Source organism: Myodes glareolus, chromosome 15 (genome assembly GCF_982192425.1).
Source record: "Myodes glareolus chromosome 15, mMyoGla1.1, whole genome shotgun sequence".
NCBI lineage: Eukaryota > Metazoa > Chordata > Mammalia > Rodentia > Cricetidae > Myodes > Myodes glareolus.
The window spans coordinates 54,382,183-54,401,509 of record NC_142040.1 but is presented as its reverse complement, the minus strand read 5'-3'; the positions used below and the strand labels follow the sequence as shown (position 1 = coordinate 54,401,509).

At 45.4% G+C, this 19,327-nt stretch overlaps 1 pseudogene; it reads right to left on the bottom strand.

Moving 5' to 3' along the window:
- Positions 1 to 18,368, bottom strand: part of LOC148119701 (elongation factor 1-alpha 1-like) — a 46,239-nt pseudogene extending 27,871 nt beyond the window's left edge.
- Positions 18,369 to 19,327: the final 959 nt, after the last annotated feature.

Below are 19,327 nucleotides of genomic sequence, written 5' to 3'. Positions count from 1 at the left end.
TGAAGAGGCTGCCAGGGGACTGGAGAAATGGTCCCGTAGTTAAGAGCACTGGCTGATCTCCCAGAGGACCCAGATTTGATACTCAGTACACGCATGATGGCTTGCAACCCTCTGTGACTCCAGTTCCAAGAGACCCAATTCCCTCTTCTGGTTTTTTGATAACTGGGAACACAAACCATACATGCAGGCAAAACACCCATACAAAGAAAGTAATAGAACAAAACAGAAGAAAAAGAAGAAGTTGCTGAAAGCCAGCCAGGAATACCTTTGCTTTGTGATAACAACTTGACATTTTGAAATATTTTTTCTTCCACTTTCCTACAGATAAGCATAAATTAAATCATGATTTTTGTTTGGTGTGGTTTTTAAAGCCCATGCCCTTATCACTTACAGATTGTACTGTAGGTATTCCTATGTCAACATCCTTCAAACTGTAAGTACTGCCCATGATCATTAAAGTCTTTGATAGGGATCCAACTATGTGGGCATGAGTGCAAAAAACAACTCCGCTTGGCTCTTTCCATTTCTAAGAATAAGATCTATAATGTCATTAGTAGGAAAGAAGAAAGTTGGTCAATACGGAGAGGCAACAGTGATCTCTGTCAAGTGGGAGAGAGGAAAAGACCCTGTGTAATGTCGTTTCCTTGGGAAATATATCACTGGCAAAAAGCCACTGTTTCCTTTTCTTCTTCACCATTTACCCAAACAGAGGGAAGTGGCTCTCGAGAGAAAATGTCAACATTTTCTAAGCAGCCCCTTGGCTGCTTAACAAACTTGGCTGCTTAGCTGTAACAGGTACTGGGCTGTGCACGTTACACAAAAGAGTCCTTTAAAAGTATTCAAATATTTGCCAGGTAGTGGTGGTGCAGGCCTTTAACCCCACCACTCGGGAAGCAGAGGCAGGCAGATCTCTGGGAGGTCAAGGCCAACCTGGTCTACAAGAGCTAGTTCCAGGACAGGATCCAAAACTACAGAGAAACTCTGTCTTGAGAAACAACAACAACGACAAAAAGTATTCAAATATTTATCTGTAATACTGAGTTAGCAAATGGGTATTTCTAAGTCCCTTATTGATACTGTAAGAGAAAAGACACCAGTATAAGCCTGGGCAAAGTGTTATGGTAGATGAATATTTATGAAACTAATATTATGTTAGTATAAAAGTTATGGTGAAGTACCCAGGACGGTCCCAGGCTTCCTGACCTGCCTTCCCTGGAGGCTGCACTCTGTACACCTCACGGTTGGCAGCTGAGTAGCACACAGGTAGCTTCTGAGCTGGGAACCTTTCTCAAGACTCTGGGCATTGCTTTCATTTTGTGAAGGCAGACAGGGCTAGCGATGAAGGTCCCAAAAGGGAGCTCACAACTTTAATGTTGTAGGATGCTGATTGCTTGTTTCCCGGCCACTCAGACCCTAAAGTAATCACATAGAAACTGTATTAATTAAATCACTGCTTGGCCAATTAGCTCTAGCTTCTTATTGGCTAGCTTTTACATCTTAATTTAAACAATTTCTATTAATCTGTGTATCGCCACGTGGCTGTGGCTTACCAGCAAGTTTCTACCCACCGTCTGTCTCTGGCAGGGCTACATGGCTTCTTCTGACTCCGCCTTCTTTTTCCCAGCATTCAGCCTTGTCTTCCCTGCCCAGTTCTACTCTGCCCTGCCATAGGCCTAGAGTAGATTCTTTATTAATCAATGGTAATCACAGCATACAGACAGGAAACCCACATCACTCTAAGGGTAATCAGAAGGCCCTGTAGCTCTTAAGCTGATAAATTCTCTCTGCTCTGGTTGCTTCCTTGGAAAATGTCTCTTTTCGTAATCCCTAACAATAATCTATAATCATTTGTCCTTATGTCCACAGATAAGTGTAGTATTCAACCCATCAAGGAAACCTCTCTTTGCAACAGGTGGAGATCATTTCAGAAAACCACAACCAATTAAAATGTAGAGTGGTGGAGCCCAGTGGATACATCCAGAAAACACTCCTGCACCTCAGGTTCAGTGCTGTGGGATGTTTATGCTATGTGAAGATGTGTCTATGTTTTGCCTCACCTGTCTAAGGTACCTGATTAGTTTAATAAAGAGCTGACTGTCCAATAGCCAAGCAGACAGGAGAGAATATGTGGGTCTTCCAGGCAGAGAAAGTACCTCAGGGGTTAGAACCTGGTGTGGCAAGAGACGTCAGTGATTGACACACAGAGGGAATTGGACATATGGAATGGAGGAAAGGTAAAAAGCCACGTGGTAGAATGTGCATTATTAGAAACAGGTTAATTAAGTTATAAGAGCTAAGTCCAGGTGGTGGTGGCACACTCTTTTAATCCCTGCACTCGGGAGGCAGAGACAGTTTGAGGCCAGACTGGTCTACAGAGCTAGATCCAGGATAGGCGCCAAAGCTACAGAGAAACCCTGTCTGGAAAAACAAACAAGCAAACAAACAAACAAAGTTTTAAGAGTTAGTTGGGAATAAGTCTGAATGCTGGGAGAAGGAGGGCGGAGTTTAAAGAGAAGCCTTGTAGCCCCACTGGAGACAGATGTCGGAACTCTACCCGGTAAGTCACTGTCACGTGGCTATGCAGATTAATGGAGATAGGTTAAATTAAGATGTAAAAGCTAGCCAATAAGAAGTTAGAGCTAATAGGCCAAGCAGTGATTTAATTAATACAGTTTTTGTGTGGTTATTTCGGGGCTGAGCAGTCTGGAACAAGTAAGCAGCCTTACTACAACAAAACAGAGATATATTTGAGATAGATAGGTGATTTTCAAACACTTCAGAGACCTATAGAATATGGCATTTAAGACGTTTTAATAGCATAAGATTTTTCATGACAGTGAGATACAATCTACTTTTTTAAAAAAAGGATGATGAACATTGAAATACTTCTATATGGAATTTTCTTTCATTTGTGGCCAAGTAGCCATTGGACAAGAAACTTCCCCTGCCTCAGCTACTGACAGTATTCTGTCCAAACTAGATAAGTGGGACACAAAAGAAGACAATGGCTGGACTTGGCCAAGATAAGACAGTCCTTCAAAATTCCTGCTTCACAGAAAGTCTGTCAGATATTCCAGGCCTGTAGGCCGAAGACAGATGCCCCACCATTGCAGAGAAAGCTTGGGTGACTGTTGACACAGCCAGATGTTTCTGTCATTTCTATAGTTTTGAAAGTTGCTTGTTCTGTACTTCCTGTTTACTCAGATAATATTGTATCCTTCTCTGGTCTCTGATAGGGTTGAAGAAAGTTATAGTTTTACTGTTTTCTTTGTTACCAAATTCAGAAAAGAAATTTACAAAGGAGATGTAAAATGTGTAAGGTTGAGAGACATAAAAGCTTAAGTTGTTTATCTAAGAAAATGTTTTAAGGTCTATAAAGGTATTTTGAGGATGGTAATATAAGTTATGATCGAAAATGGTTTGGGTATTTGGACTCACCAAGATAGGATAGATAATAGAGTAATTGCTCTGAATTTGCCCAATACAAATGGACCAGACATTGTGAATGTACTCTTTACTTGATAACTGTTCTTATTGTACATAGTTTTACTGTGTTCGAGTTAAACATTTCCTTTTGAATTAGACACAAAGGGGGGAAAGTTACTGGATATTTGATCACACTTCGTGAAAATGTATTGCTGTTTTATTCTGGTTGGTTTAAATAAGAGTTGAATGGTCAATAGCCAAGCAAGAGAGGATAGGTGGGACTTCTGGGGAGAGAAAGGAGCTCAGGGGAAGAATCTTAGGTACTCAGAGATGCCGGTGAGACATGGAGGGAGTCAGCTGTACGGAGGAGAGGTAACAAGCCATGTGGCAGAACATAGATTACTGTAAACAGGTTAATTTAAGTTATAAGAGCTAGTTTGGAATGAGCCTAAACTAAAGCTGAGCTTTCATAAATAATAAGTATTGTTCTTTTTTAAAAATAATATGATGATGGGATGGCCCCGGGCGGCTCGCGGAGCAGCTTCTAGTCTCCAGGGTGGCAGCGCCATGCGGCCGGGGGAGTCAGGCGGGCAGTTATAGCGGATAAAAGGCTCACAAGACATAGTAAATAAACATAAGGGTAAACATTTATTACTTAAAAAGAAATAGAAAAACAGAGAGACAGAGATAGACAAATATAAAGACATAAAGACACAGAGACAGAGAGAAACGTGTGCACACGACAGGAGACAACCACACAAGAGAGAGAGAAAGATGGCGAAGGGGGAGGTCAGAAGTGGCTGGGGTGGGTGTGGTTAGTTCTTAAAGTGACAGCAGAAGGCTAACAATAAGAACTTCCGTGTCATTATTTGGGAGCTGGTGGTCATGATAAGGAAGCCTGGTGACAGCTCAGGGAACACTGAGGAAGAGAGGGTGGAAAGACTGTAAGAGCTGGAGGGTCAGAGAGTTTACTGTGAGACTGTGTCTCTAGTAATGTCAGAAGCTACGCCCATAAAGACTCACCAATATGGCTGCCCAAGCATGAGCTGAACAGGACACTACCAATGGACATGCCAAAGTGAATGAGGAAAAGTCCAAGAGGCCTCAGCCCTACAGAGAGCTGTAGGCAACTGAGGAGAGCTGGCAGTGGGTGGAGTGGTCGTCTCCAGGGAAGAGCACACCAGTACAGGGCCAGGCAGCCCTGAAAACATACATACAAACAACATTACACATACTGAGCAGGCTATATTTAGGAACATATACGTATGTACATATATGTATGTGGTATTGAATAGTGAAAAAGAAGGCCATGAATTTGAAGGTGGGCAGGAGGGGTAGATGGAGAGTCTGGAGGGAAGAAAGGGAAGGGAGAAATGTTGTGAGTCTACTGCAGTCTAAAAATACAACTCAGAACAGAAAAGAACATCACAAGGATACCTGGAAGTACTGCTGAAACTGTTCAAGTTTTTCATTAAATGTGTAAATTATGTAAAGAAATAAAAGAAAATGTGTCTTCTAATAAGTGAACCTTGCTTGGAATTCCATCTCATTTTAATGAATTCTCTTACCCCATTCAGTTTCTATGTGTCTCTGCCCAATTCTTTCCTCTGTGATGAAAGAACCTGGGTACCATTTAGCACCCCTGAATATCCACTTTTATCAGCTGGTGAGCCAGACAGGAGGGTAAAACCAGTGAACTCAGCCCAGGAACCCAGCCCGGGGACCCAGAAGGGACTCTCTGGAACTTGTAGTCAGTCTCAAACTTCTTTTCAGAATGAAAGCAATACAGCAGTGCTGTGCTTAATCTGACTTGTCAGCCTAACATGGTTTAGAATCACACAGAAATGAGTCTCTAGGCACATCTGCGAAGGGCTCTGAATTAGGCTAGTTAAGGCAGGAAGATTTATCCTCAGTGTGACTGGAGTCTTGAACTGAATGAAAAGGAGTCGAGCAGCAGCATTCACTGCTCTCTGTGTCTGGACTGTGGGTGCTGCGGACGGACTGCCTCCGGCTCCCTGTGTCTGAACTATGGATGCTGCGGACGGGGTGCCTTCAGCTCTCTCTGTCTGGACTGTGGATGCTGCAGGACGGACTGCCTCAGGTTCCCTGTGTCTAGACTGCGGATGCTGCGGGACGGAGTGCCTCCGGCTCCCTGTGTCTGAACGCGGGATGGACTGCCTCCGGCTCCCTGTGTCTGGACTGTGGGTGCTGCGGGATGGAGTGCTTCCGGCTCCTGCAGTCACGCCTTCCCTCTGAGTCCCCTCCTTGATGGACTGTATCCTCAAACAGCCAAAATAAACCCTATCCTCCTTAAGTAGATTTTGTCAGGCATTTTGCTGCATGAATCAGAAAATAAATGATAGCAGTTCCATCTTAAATTGCTTGCGCTGTAGGGATTCCAGCCAGGTTCTACTACAGGGGATCCAGACTGCCTCCCTTACCCTATAAGATAAATTTCCTGGTCCCTCTCAGGCAGGGACAACAGCCCTAAATAACACGGAAGTCATTACAGAAGACAGACTGGTCCTTCGGCACACACCCACACATGCATGCACACACCCATAAACACATGCACAAACAATTGTTCTTTTTAAAAATAATATGATGATGGGATGTCCCGGGCAGCTCGCGGAGCAGCTGCTAGTGGCTGGGGGTCCCCGCGAGATCTCCAGGGTGGCAGCGCCATGCGGCCGGGGGAGTCAGGGTCCCCGGGCGATCGGCAGAGTCAGGCGGCTGGATGCAGTGGACGACAGAGTAAATGGACATAAGGCTATACATAAAGCTAGACATTTATTACTTAAAGAAAGGGAGAGACAGACAAACATAGAGAGAACAAAGACACACGTACATACGACACGAAACAAACACACACGCATACACACACAAGAGAGAAGATGGCGGTGGGGGGGAGGGAGGTCAGAAGTGGCTGGGGTGGGCGTGGTTAGTTCTTAAAGTGACAGCAGAAGACTAACACAAACATTCACACATTCACATGTATATGCACACGGACAAACACATACACAAACACACACACGTACACACACTCACACATGTACATACACACAGACAAACACACACACAGACACATACAGTCACCAACACCAACACCCCAAAAACTTCTGTAACCACAGCTCACAGGAAAGAGTGGGGCAGAAGAGTGGGGACAGTAAGATCCAGAAAGCTTTAGTCAAAGACTGCAGAACTAACAGGTGACAAAAAACAAGTTGACAAAGGGGAAGACTGGAAACCCTAGGCTGAGACTGGCTAAAACTGACTCATAACACAGGCATAGGCAAAGGAGCGTGCCAGAATGTTTAGAAGTCAACCACATAGCTCTGGGTGGAGCTTTGAGATGTTAATAGCGATGTTCTGAGTCCGCAAAGTTATATACAGAACCACAAAAAGCCCAAGCTATGAAATGAGCCAGAGAGCTGTGCTCTGCAAGAAGTCAAAAGGGTCTGCCCTACAGAGCAGCAGAGGCCCAACACTTCCTGCAGAGGAGCTGCAAGCTGCAGAATGAACTCTTCCTTTCTTCTCCAACTTGCTTTCCTGCTTGCAAGTGTAGCTTCTAATAAACGATCCTGGCTTAGAAGTATAGCCTTTCTGAATAAATTTTCTTATTTTTCTTGCTAAAAACAAAGCCTTGTAAGTAGCATTTTAGAAAGATCCAGAAAGATCCGGCCTACAGAAAGGTGATCAGATTGGAGAGAAACAGATGAAAACGAGGTATGAAAGAGGTTCCAGAGCAGTCCAGGTACACCCAGGGCCCAGACTGGAGACACTCAAGGTGATGAGAAGGGGGAGGACACAGAAGACAGGAGGAAGACTCGGTAGATCTTGAGGGTCAGTTATGGTTGGGAATTATGGTTGGGAAGTAAGGGAAGGTGGGGAGGTGGGGAGGGGTGATTGGGCAAAAAGGAAGAGAAAAGGGAAGGAAGGAAAGGGAAAGGAAGGGAAGGGGAGGGAAAAATTTGGAGGCTTTTTGGGTATAGAGAAGAAATAAGGTTTTGGGGTTCACTTGTACGTACAAGGTTATGAAAGCTGGGCTGGCGAAATGACTCATTGGGCAAGGCATTTGCCACCAAGCCCGATGATGTGAGGTCAATGCTTGGGACCCACGTGGTAGAAGGAGAGGGTGACCCCTGCAAGTTGCTCTCTGACCTCCACTCCTGGCATGACAGGTGTCTGCATGCACACACGAGATGCACACAAGATAAAGAAAGAAAAGAAACAGGACGGAGGCTGAGAGGAGAGCCTGGGGTCACAGGTGTAGCACAATAGTAGAAAGCTTGTGTAGCGTGCACGATGCTTTGGGTTTGATTCCTGCCCAACCCCCAAAAGAAAGCTTGGCTAGACAGTGGAGGGCAGGAGTTGGGGTGGGGCCCTCGCTTGAGGAAGAGGAGAGGACCATGACGTAGGTGCTGGACCAGGTTGGGTTGCTGTTCACAGACAGAGTGAAGAAAGTAAAGAGCTGAGGAACAAAAGAGCTGAAATTTCCTGAACAGGCAAGGAATGGCAGCCAGGGCCCAGCTGCAAGGACTAAGTGTGGATAGGAGGCAATGGGCACAGAGCGCATGGGGCAGACGCATTAGGAACCCAGAGATGATCCAGAGAGTGCGGCAGGAGCCCTGGCCCCGTGATGTTCTGGTGGAGTATGCAAGAAGAGTAAAGGTTCTCTTTCCTCTCTCTTCTGTAATAGAATTGCTCTTCTAATCCCTCGGAAGGTCTCCATTTCCAAATACCAGAGGCCTCTTATCCTAACATAACGTACCTGAGATGCACATCTCCACATGCATGGCTGCTGCTTTTTATTTTTCTATCATAAAACCTGCTTTACTGAATCTCAAAATTCTGTAGCAGATTTTTGGCCAAATTGTTTCCATTAAAAAGAACTGATTTTAGGGCTGGGTGGTGGTGGTGCAAGCCTTTAAATCCAGCACCGGGAGGCAGAGGCAGGGGGATCTCTGTGAGTTCAGAGCTAGTTCCAGGACTGACTCCAAAGCTACAGTGAAATCATGTCTTGAAACCCCCCCCCAAAAAAAGTACTGATTTTAAAAACTAATAACTTAAAACTGTCCCCCCCCACAAGGTCCACAAAGCATTCTCCTTCCCAATGGCGGTAGTAACACACACCTTTAATCCCAGCACTTGGGAGGCAGCGTCAGGAGGATCTCTGTGAGTTTGAGGCCAGCCTGGTCCACAAAACTAGTTCCAGGACAGCAAGGATTGTTACACAGAGAAACGCTGTCTCAAAGAAAAAACAAACAAACAAATCACAACAACAAAAACATTCTCCTTTCCTTCTGACAGTTTCACAATTCATTGTTATCAATAACCTGTCTTTGACTACTAAACATGTATGTGCAACTGAGACAAACAGGTCTGGGACTGTTCCTCCACCACTGACTAAGACATCAGTGGCAGGTGTTAAGGATAATATTTATCTAGCCTCCCAAGTTTTCTGGGCAGCTTGGTGACCTTGCCAGTCTTCTTGTTCATAGCTTTGATGACACTCACAAACAGCAAAATCCAGGGAAGGAGAGTCAGAGAAACTCTCAGCATCTGCAGGCTGGCCTGTGTCATTTCAACAATGGCTCCATCTCCAGATTTCAAGCATTTAGGACCATCGTCCAGCCTCTTACAAGAATAGCGGCCATGCCATGCGGTGGTGGTGCCACGCTTTTAATCCCAGCACTTGGGAGGCAGAGGCTGGCGGATCTCTGTGAGTTGGAGGCCAACCTGGTCTACAGTGTGAGTTCCAGGACTGGCTCCATAGCTACTGAGAAACTCTGTCTCGAAAAAACAAAAAAGAAAGAAAAAGAAAACAAAACAAAGAATAGTAGTCAGTCTTTTCTTTAAACTCAGCAAACTTGCATGCAATATGAACCACGGGACAGCCCGGGGCAGGGCCATAACCTGCACTAATTTGCCCTGGCTGGCTCAGTGGCTTCCACTAGTGGGTCCTTTTGCTGTCACCAGCAACACTGGCACATCTACCATCCTTTACACACTATGTACGTCGAAGCCCAGACTGTGTCCCCGAAAGAGCTTTACTCCCAGCCTCGTGGTGCATTCCATCAGACTTTACCTCAGTTGCCAACGCTGGCTGGAACAAAGGTAAGCGCCATGGCTGGATTTGAGAACACCAGTCTGCACTCTGCCCTAATACACCAATTTTACAGATACCTTGTAGGGCAGTCATGTAGGTTTGTGGGTTGGACGAGTTGGTGGCAAGATAAAACCCAGAGCTCCCAGCACTGTGGTCCCATTAGCACCCCACATCTTTAGAGGTGGCTTTTCATGCCTTGAACACAGGCATATTATCATTCGGCTCCTGCACATTGTCACCATTCCAGCCAGAACACGACACACAGTGTTAGTGTGTCAGGGCTATAACCAACTTTCTTAATGTAGGTCCTGACGTCCTGAACAGCATCCTTTCATCTCTTCTGGCTGCAGGGTGGCTTGGTGGAGTCTGGCATGGACCACACGCCGACCACTGCTGCTTAACAAAGTTCCAGCATTGAGACATTGAGAATTACAGCTCTCCAGCACCTTTGAACTTTTATTTTTAATGATTCTATGTCTTATGGGATTTTCCTTATTCCTTTGCCTTTGGGAAATTTTGTGTACACTTTGGTGAGGGATGAAATATATACAATGGCAGCCTCTAAACAAAATGATTCTTTGGAAAATATCCCCATCACCATGGAACTGTGTATCATGACGACTCTGCCTACTCCCCACACAGGACTCCTCACTGTGTCTTCCCGTCCCCCCAGCACACCAAGAATAGAGAAGCTAAAGATTTACTAACTGGGCATACCTGGTCCCAGGGATGAAAAACACACGGTAGAGAGAAACAATGGGTCCAGACCCAGAGCCTGAGGCCATTAAGGGCAAATGTTTAGTTAATAAGTATAGAACAGTGACCATGATTCATGGCTTACTGGATGAATGGCAAGACCTAGAATGCTCCATGGGGAACAGATTCCTTTAAGAAGTCAGACTGACTTGACCCCCTCTGCCCTATACGGGAGCATACCTTGAAGGGTTCAGCATAGTACGGCATAATGAAAAAACGAGCAAGATGTCAGGACCTTCCCTTTGGGGAGGTTCTGAGGGGAGAAAACCCATATCCTAAGACTAAGGTGCAAAGGAATACAACCAGGAAACAGTTCAGTGGCTGTTGTGCTACGTGGCACAAACACTATGTCACGCTCCTTGAAGAATGAAAATTGCTCAGGACTCAATGTATGACACCTCCTGACCACAAGGGCTGAGAGCGTGCAGGAGGAAGTGGAAGAGGGCACCTGACAGGGCTGCTGAGCCTCGGAGGACAATGGGCATTTATATTCTTACTAAATTTATTATTATTATTATTATTATTATTATTATTATTATTATTATTATTCAAGAAAAATGCTGTCATGCCATCAATGGCCATTTTTATCCCGGGATCATTACGTCTGCTTTCAATATTGCCTATGGTTAAGCTATAATGCAATTACAGAGTAGGTAAGGTGAAGCCTATTTTCAGCAAACAGGCAGCCATCCTGATTCACCCTCGGATCGTTGTCAGTCTCTCCCCTCGCTGACTCCACACCTCCTCTTTGGGACCTGAACCTGCTGGAGTTGGACTCTGTCAGGAATCCATTTTGCTTGCACCAATCATTAGCTGTTTCACGCCCAGTGTGTGAGACGAAAGCGCAGGCTCACGGGCCTGCTCATTCTTGCACAGGCCAGCTTCAAACTCACTGGCACCAGCAGCAGCGACCACGACAGCACCATCAACCTGAGAGGTATCTGTAATGATGTTTTGATATCATATTTTATATCATTATGCATCCTGGAGTATCAGTGACAGTGGCATAGTGTCTGCTGGCCTCAGATTTCCATAGGGCGATGCCAATAGCGATAAAACACTCACACTCAGCTTCCAGATTGTCCAAGGCTCAGGCATACTTGAAGGAGCCTTTCTCATCATAGAAACCTCCTTTTCAATTGTACAATGGTCCATTTGTCAACCCACAGCACTGTAGACTAGATGGCCAGCAGTGGTAGACTTGCCCGAGTAGCAACAATGTTGATGTGTGTCTTTTCCTTCCCCGTTTTAGCTTTGAGTTAGCAATCCTGGTGATTTTTACAACACCTGCACTCTGACAGCAAACCCACCACAAAGCCAAAACAAAGCAGGCATTGCTTCTTCCGTGTGCATTCACTAAGCTGAATCAGAAAGCCTGGTTATAGAACTAGCCCATTGCTCCCGTATCCTATGGGAGGCCTCATGGTCATGTGAAGCTTAATAGCCAGGAGCCAGAATAGAAAGAAGGACCCAGAAAAGAAAACCTGGTCCAAGTGGAGAGAGTCTAACAAAAATGTGGGGCACTGTGATCCAAACTTAAGGAATTGTCATAGACTGGGTGGCCACTGACTGGACACCCATTGGAATTCCTGTGTCTTGGTCACTCTTCAGCATGGGTGCCCATTGGAATTCCTGTGTCTTGGTCACTCTTCAGTATGAGTGCCCATTGAAATTCCTGGGTCCCAGTCATTCCTTGTCTTAACAGCTTGCCTGCTTTCTGCCTGAGTCAGACCTGGATAAGTTCGCCTTGTGCCTGGAGCACACTGAGCCCTTATTCCCTGGCGTCTGCTATGTCATTACGAAGAAAACCGACAACTCTTGAATCTGCTCACACAGGAGATGTATGTATCAAACTGGTTCTGCACAAGGCAGGAAATGGCTTGTGTTGTGTTATGTTTTCCTTACCACCTACTGTAAACAGATGCTATTGAATTTCTCGGCTTTTAACTAATCTTGCAAAAGTCACAAAACATTTCCTTCTTGGAGTCATGCTCCTCTGCCAGTGCTCCACGGTTTGGAGGGCTTGGGGATGGGGCGGGGCTGCTTACTTCGCTCCAAAGGTTGTTAGAGGTTCTTCAAATCAGATGGCAGCCATGGAAGTACTCTAGATAGTAAAGGCACTATATAAAGCTGGTTTATTTAATAAAAGCTCAACTGTAGGTTAAGGACTAAATCCCTTAATTATCCAGTTAATACGTGTTTATAAAGCAGGGACAGTGTCGGTCAAGTCTTCGATTCTGGAAAATCAGCCCTGTAACCAGAATCCCGAGGCTGGGTACAAGTACCTCTCTGGTAGAGACAGGAGACATTGCCAAACACCCACTGGGCTTTGAGGACGCAGAACACTGCTCCTTTATGAAGGAGGGGCTGCCCCACATTCCAGACCCAGCAGAAACCAAGTAACTTAGTTTGAAGCAGGAGGAAGTTTGGCAGCGGCTGTGAGGCCTGGGCGTGGGAGGAGGCGGCCAGAGTGACCCGTGTGAGAACACTGGCTCTTTACTCCTGACTCAGTGCAGCGAGAAAAGCAAGCGGAAGAGATGTGGACCTCAACAGCGTCTGATCACTTACATGTTCTTATAGGAACAACCTGAAATTATTGTTTCTGTAGTCGCCAAATGCTGGTGATCTCCTACTGTCTCCATCTAATGTTTATGTAGATTTGTGTGTAATTATCGAGGTATAGTGAGAATTCTGAAAGAATATTGCGGTGGCTTGAATGAGAATGGCTACCACAGGCTCCTAGATTTGAATGCTTGGCCGGATCTCTAGTTGGTGGAACTATTTGGAAGCAATTAGGAAGTGTGGCTTTGTTGGAGGAGGTGTGGCTTTGTTGGAGGAGGTGTGGCTTTGTTGGAGGAGGTGTGGCTTTGTTGGAGGAGGTGAATTACTGAGGGCAGGCTTTGAGATTTCAAAAGCCCGAGGCACTCCCAGTTAGCTCTTTGTCCCGAGCCTATGGATCAGAAGGAAGGCCTCAGTTACTGATTCAGCATCACGCCTATCTGCCAGTTCCCGTGCCTGTGGATCAGACGGAAGGGCTCAGTTACTGATCCAGCATCATGCCTATCTGCCAGTTTCCATGCTCCCTACCATGACGGTCATGGACTCAGTCTCTGAAACTGTAAGCCCCCATTAAACACTTTCTTCTACAAGTTGCTTGGTCACAGTATCTCTTCACAGCAATAGGAAAAGTAACTAAAGCAGAGAGAAGGGAGCATAATAAACAGAAAGACAACTTCAGAGGGAGCTCGCAAGAGAGACAACGCCGGCAGATGCCACATGAGCTTGCCTATGAAGGAGGCACACCTAGGCATAAAAAGGGACACATTTGAATGTGTAACTTCGGTTATAACACTAAGTCTCCTCTCCCAGGCAGGCCTGTATCCCAATAGGCTCTTCTTGCAGACATCATGCCTTGTTCCTACAGTGCTCTATGGAAAGAAACCCAGACTGTTCAAGCATTTTCCTACTCACATGAGCATCATAGAAGGACCAGTCCATTTGGAGCTTGCTAGAATCAAAAAGTCATCTGTCCCACATTTTATAACTCTGCCTTAGCCGAGGTCAGAGGCCATATGCATCAGTTAGAAGTTTTCCAGGTGGCATACGCCACTCGGGAGGCAGAGGCAGGCAGGCAGACCTCTGTGAGTTCAAGGCCAGTCTGGTCTACAAGAGCTAGTTCTAGGACAGGTTCCAAAGCTACAGAGAAACCCTGTCTCAAAAAAAAAAAAAAAGTTTGATAAGGGAGCTGGGGAGAGGGCTGAGTTGGTAAAGTGCTATTCCACAATTAAGATCAGGCCTAGATATCCAGCATCCTCCACTACCCCTAGACAAGCATGAACAAGAAGATCCCTGGGGCTCTCTCACCAGGCAGCTTAGCTGAATTGTTGAGCCCCAGGTCCCAGGAGAAACCCTGTCTCAAAATGGCATTTAGATGGCATCTGAGGAAAAACAACCATCGTTGGCCCGGGTCTCCATGTGTACGCATGTGCTCACATACCTGCACACACACAACACACCAAGAGGTTTGATGAGGAAACCTCAGACAAGAAGAGACTGTTGACACCCTGCTTTGAAAAGACAAAGTCCTGAGCCAGTCATTATGCTTTCTGAACAAATAGCTATGGTAAATAGTAGTATTTATATGCATTATGAAATCCAGAGTATGTCTGCGCCTATTCTGAATTATGTCATCAAATATTAGTTGTCCTAAGTTTCTTACTATGAGGAGGAAAGTACTTTCCTGTAACACTGAAGCGTCTGGATGTCTCAAGGCCACGTCAACTGTAATAGCAAACCTAAAGATTTGGGCGTGAATTCAGACCAGTTTTTCAACCTTGAGCTGTTGTCATGCAAGGTCAGACAACATCTTCGTTGGGGGTGGGGCCTGTCCTGTGCACTGTCGGATGTTTGGCACCACCATAAGCCACTAGAAGCTAACAGCATTCATCTTACCCCCAAGTGGTGACACCTGCAGGTGGGAGGGGGACAAATTGAAAAGCAATAAACTTGTTGAACCTCATTTGTCTCATTGAGAGAAGACATGGTGAAGCATGTCATTACTGCTAAAAAATATGAGTTAGAAGGGCAATTATATCCTGCCTGGACAAATAACAATGCTTCTAGAATCAGCATGTGAGATACCCTCTTATGGACTGTTGGTCAGGGAGGCCCCAAAGTCCCTAAAGCAACAGACTCTATCCATCCCTCTTAGTTGCCCACCAGAACTAGACGATAAGACCCTATTGCTGAAGACACCACACACTTTGATTGAAAGATAAAGAGAAATGTAGGCAGAGCCTGCTTGTTCATTTCCTGGCTGCTCAGACCCAAAATAATCACATAAAAACTGTATCAATTACAATACTGCTTGGCCTATTAGCTCAGGCTTCTTATTGGTTAAATCTTATATCTTGAATTAACCAATTTCTATTATTCTGTGCATCACCACAAGGTTGTGGCCTACCAGCAAGGTTCCACCAGACTCTGGCAAGCATCTTTCTCCTTCAACAGCAACCTGGCATCTCTCTAACTCTGCCTACTTTCTCCCAGCATTCAGTTTAGTTTTCCCACTTAACTCTCTTCTGCCCTTTCACAGGCCATAGAAGTTTTACTCATTGATCAATAAAAGCAACCAAATATGCAAAAGGTCTTCCCATACTAGAGAAATATAGCTGGAACTGAATTGGAAGCTTCATCCTAGCTAAGTAGCTTTCATAACACAGCAAGGTAGTATGCAGGCTGCTGGGGAGAAAAGGCATTCAGTGGTGACCTTACTAAAATGCGAACTTTACGAACTATAATACCAACTTAGCTGGCAAGAAGTGCCCACTGGTGCTATAGTGGCATGGGTGTTATAGGAGAAACCAACTGCTTTATGATTAGATTCGGTCAGTGTTCAGGAGGGACTTTAAGTGTGTCACTGCAAACCCAAGCAAAACCTCACAGTCATCTGGGCAGTGGTGGTGCACACCTATAATCCCAGCACTTGGGAGGCAGAGGCAGGTGGATCTCTGTAAGTTCAAAGCTAGCCTGATCTACAAAGAGAGTTCTAGAATAGCCAGGGCTGTTACACTGAGAAACTCAGTCTCAATAAAACAAACACAACAACCAAAAACCTCATGTTTGAAGAGGCTGAAGACCCTAGGGGGGTATCTCACTACTCTTTAGCTAAATTGACATGGTGTCAAACTGCCTTCTAAACTTCTGTTCATAACCACTGACAAATGCTTCCCTTAGCCTTGCTAAGAGAAGATTCTCTTTACAATGAAATGGAGTAACTATAGAAACTCTTGACTATATTGAGATGCCTGTCCTGGAACTAGCTCTTATAGACCAGGCTGGCCTTGAACTCACAGAGATCCGCCTGCTTCTGCCTTCCAAGTGCTGGGATTAAAGGCACGCACCACTACCGCCCGGCTGAGTGCTCATTTCTAGACAGGGCATTTACACCACTCTCAAAGACTAAGGGAACATCGTGGCAGAAGAGGTGGAAATAATGCCAGGTCCAGAAGACAGGGAAAGGACAAAGGACAACATGCTGTCTTCTGGGTGTGACACAGCAATTGAAGTCATGAACACAGAGCAGTTGTGGTTACCCATGCCAGTTATGGGTGGAGGCAGGGTTCATGGAATAGCTCTCCCTGCTGATCTATTGGCTACTGAAGAGTTCACGGGTGTGGGAGGATAGGCAGTTTTATACATGGGTCCACTGTTGAACTTATTAGGGACAGCTGTATAGTGTCATACCCAGGTCACATAGACAGTCTTGGCTAAAGTCATTGGGGTCACAGGACAAAATAAAAATATATGAACACAAAAGGGGGAGGAGGGAGCATTGATAGGTTTGGAAGAAAGCCAAAAGAGGGTGTGGATGAAAACAAGCAGAATGTATTACATACATGTATGAAATTGTAAATGAATAAATAAATGTAATTATTAACTTTTTAAAGTAGAAAAGCTCTCCTCTGTGCAGGGCAGGAGATCTGGCCTTACCAAGGCCGTTCTGAGCAAGAACAAGGAAACAGCGGGTAGGTTAACACTGGCCTGTTTTTCTTGTGAGGTTTTAAGGCACAGGGACCTTCTCTACACTGACTCACGTTGTCTGGGCCCCTGCAGCTTAGGTGCTGTCTTTTGGCTTAGGAATAATGGCTGGTCTGTTGGGGATTTTCTTCCTTACTGAAGGTTGCTGTTTAATTACGTGGCATGAATGACTTCATTTTGGGTTTTCTGGGGCCTGGTGCAGAAACTCAGTCTAGAGCAGTGGCCTCCCCTAAACTCCACTAGATCCTGATAAATCTGACACCAGCCAAGGCATTTATGAAACAGAATGCACATGCTGGTTTTGCAACACTGAGAGAAGTAGATGAGACACCCAATCCGCATGCCTCCTTGAGACTAGGAAGAGCAACTAGTTATGTGGGGATTGCTTCATGTCTCAGAGGCTTGGACGCCTGGATTGGGGGTTACTAGTGTGTTAATCTAGGCTAGACTATGCTAGTTAGGTGCCATGTTTGAAAGCTTTGGAAAACCTGCTGTCCCTTGCTGACCATGGAGGGAATCTTCTGAGGGCTCTTCCGACTGCAGCAGATGACACTCTGCCCATATCTTGGAGATACTTCCAAGAGTAAGCAGTCTTCAGAGAGGAAAAGGGCTGATGTGTCATCTTCCACATGCAAACACACATACATACATACACACACACACACACCTATTTTGAAACAAGGTCTCATGTATTCCAGGCAGGTCTCAAATCTGAAGATGACCTTGAACTTCTGATCCTCCTGCCTCTGCCTTCCAAGTGCTGGCATTAAGGGCACACACCACTGCTCCTGGCTTTCATTTGTACACTTAATATAAATAAATAATTTAAATATTTTATTTTTATTTTATGCATGTGTTTGCCTGCATATGGTGCTCACAGAGGCCAGAAGACACCAGATCCCCAGGAACTGGAGTTACAGACTGTTGTAAGCCACCACATGGTGGCTGGGATCTAAACCCAAGTCTTTTGTATTAGTAGCAAGTGCTCTTAACCGCTGAGCCACCTTTCCAGCCCCTCATTTGTGTACTTTTTTATTGTCTGCTATCTCTTTCCTAGCTCAGTTCTCTGTTCCTTCAGTGTTGCTCAGGACTACTACAGAAGTACTATTTGCACCCAAATTGCTGTTTCAGAATCAACTTCTAAAAGGATTAAACTAAGACATCCCGATATTAAACAAAGCCCTTTGGCAACAGCCATGGCAGCCGAAGACCACAGACTAGGACTCTAATCATACATGTCCATAACATATATGATTAATATGCTATGACTATATATATGTGTGTGTGTGTGTGTGTGTCCATAACACAGTCAAAATGCTATTTTACATTATGAAGCCTAATTGGAAGCCTTATTTCTAACATAGTCAAGAACAAGGACTGTTAAGTTCTGCTTCTGTATTCCTGCTTGCTTCTGTCCTTGGGAAAACAATTACAGAACCATCTTAAAAGACAACCGCTCTGCAGAAACTCCCTTAGCAAATCAATCCCACTTCAACAGACGTGCTGGACAGCAGAGGACTTTCACCTCGGTGGCCATGAGCGACTAGGAAAACCACAGTTAAATCTAGCAACGTTGTTACAATGTTCAAGTAACCCTGCTCAGACCTATACATGTTACTTGAATTTGTAACTTGGGAGCCCCGGGTTCCCCAGAGCATTAGGTCATCTGGGTGGTCAGCCTAATTCACTGGTTTCTCCTCTGCAATCTCCAAATACACAGAATGAATTCTTGCCGGAATTACTCCAGGAATTCCTCTGCCATTACCCTCCCCAGGGAAGGTGTCCATAGCAGTCACACATCCCTGCTGCTGTGATGCACTGCCTCACACGATGGAGGTAAGTGATCACGACCTGGAACCAGGAGCCACTCCATCTCTCCTCCTTCCAGCTGTTCCTGTGAGGTACTGTGCCATGGTGACAAAGTCCAGCTGACACAGTGTGTCTAGTCATTCAGCAATGATGCCACACTTCTGGCAAATATCAGCAGCTTGTAGGGGGTCCAGGAGCACGGGGATGGCAGCTTCTTAGCAGCTGGCACTCTGCGGTGGAAGCCAGTTCTAGACCAAGGATTCCAAGTATATAAACGCTTATTAACAACACAAAGGGGGGCTGGAGAGATGGCTCAGAGGGTAAGAGCACTGGCTGCTCTTCCAGAGGTCCCGAGTTCAATTCCCAGCAACCACATGGTGGCTCACAACCATCTGTAATGTAATGAGACCTGGTGCCTTCCTTGCCAGCAGTACATTATATGCTTAATAAATAAATCTTTAAAGAAAGGATAAAAAAAAACAACAACACAAAGCAAGCACGTCCCCAGCTTGAGAGAAGGCCCACTCTGTCCGCAGGCCTCTGTACACCTACTGGAAAAGCTTCGCTGCTGAGGCAATGCAACGGCCAGCAGGCACTACGAACTGTGACAGGGAGGGTTTAGACCTTGCTCTGCTCCTTAGGCTGCTGGTCCTATGTAGGCTTGTGACTTGAAGGAATGAGGATGGG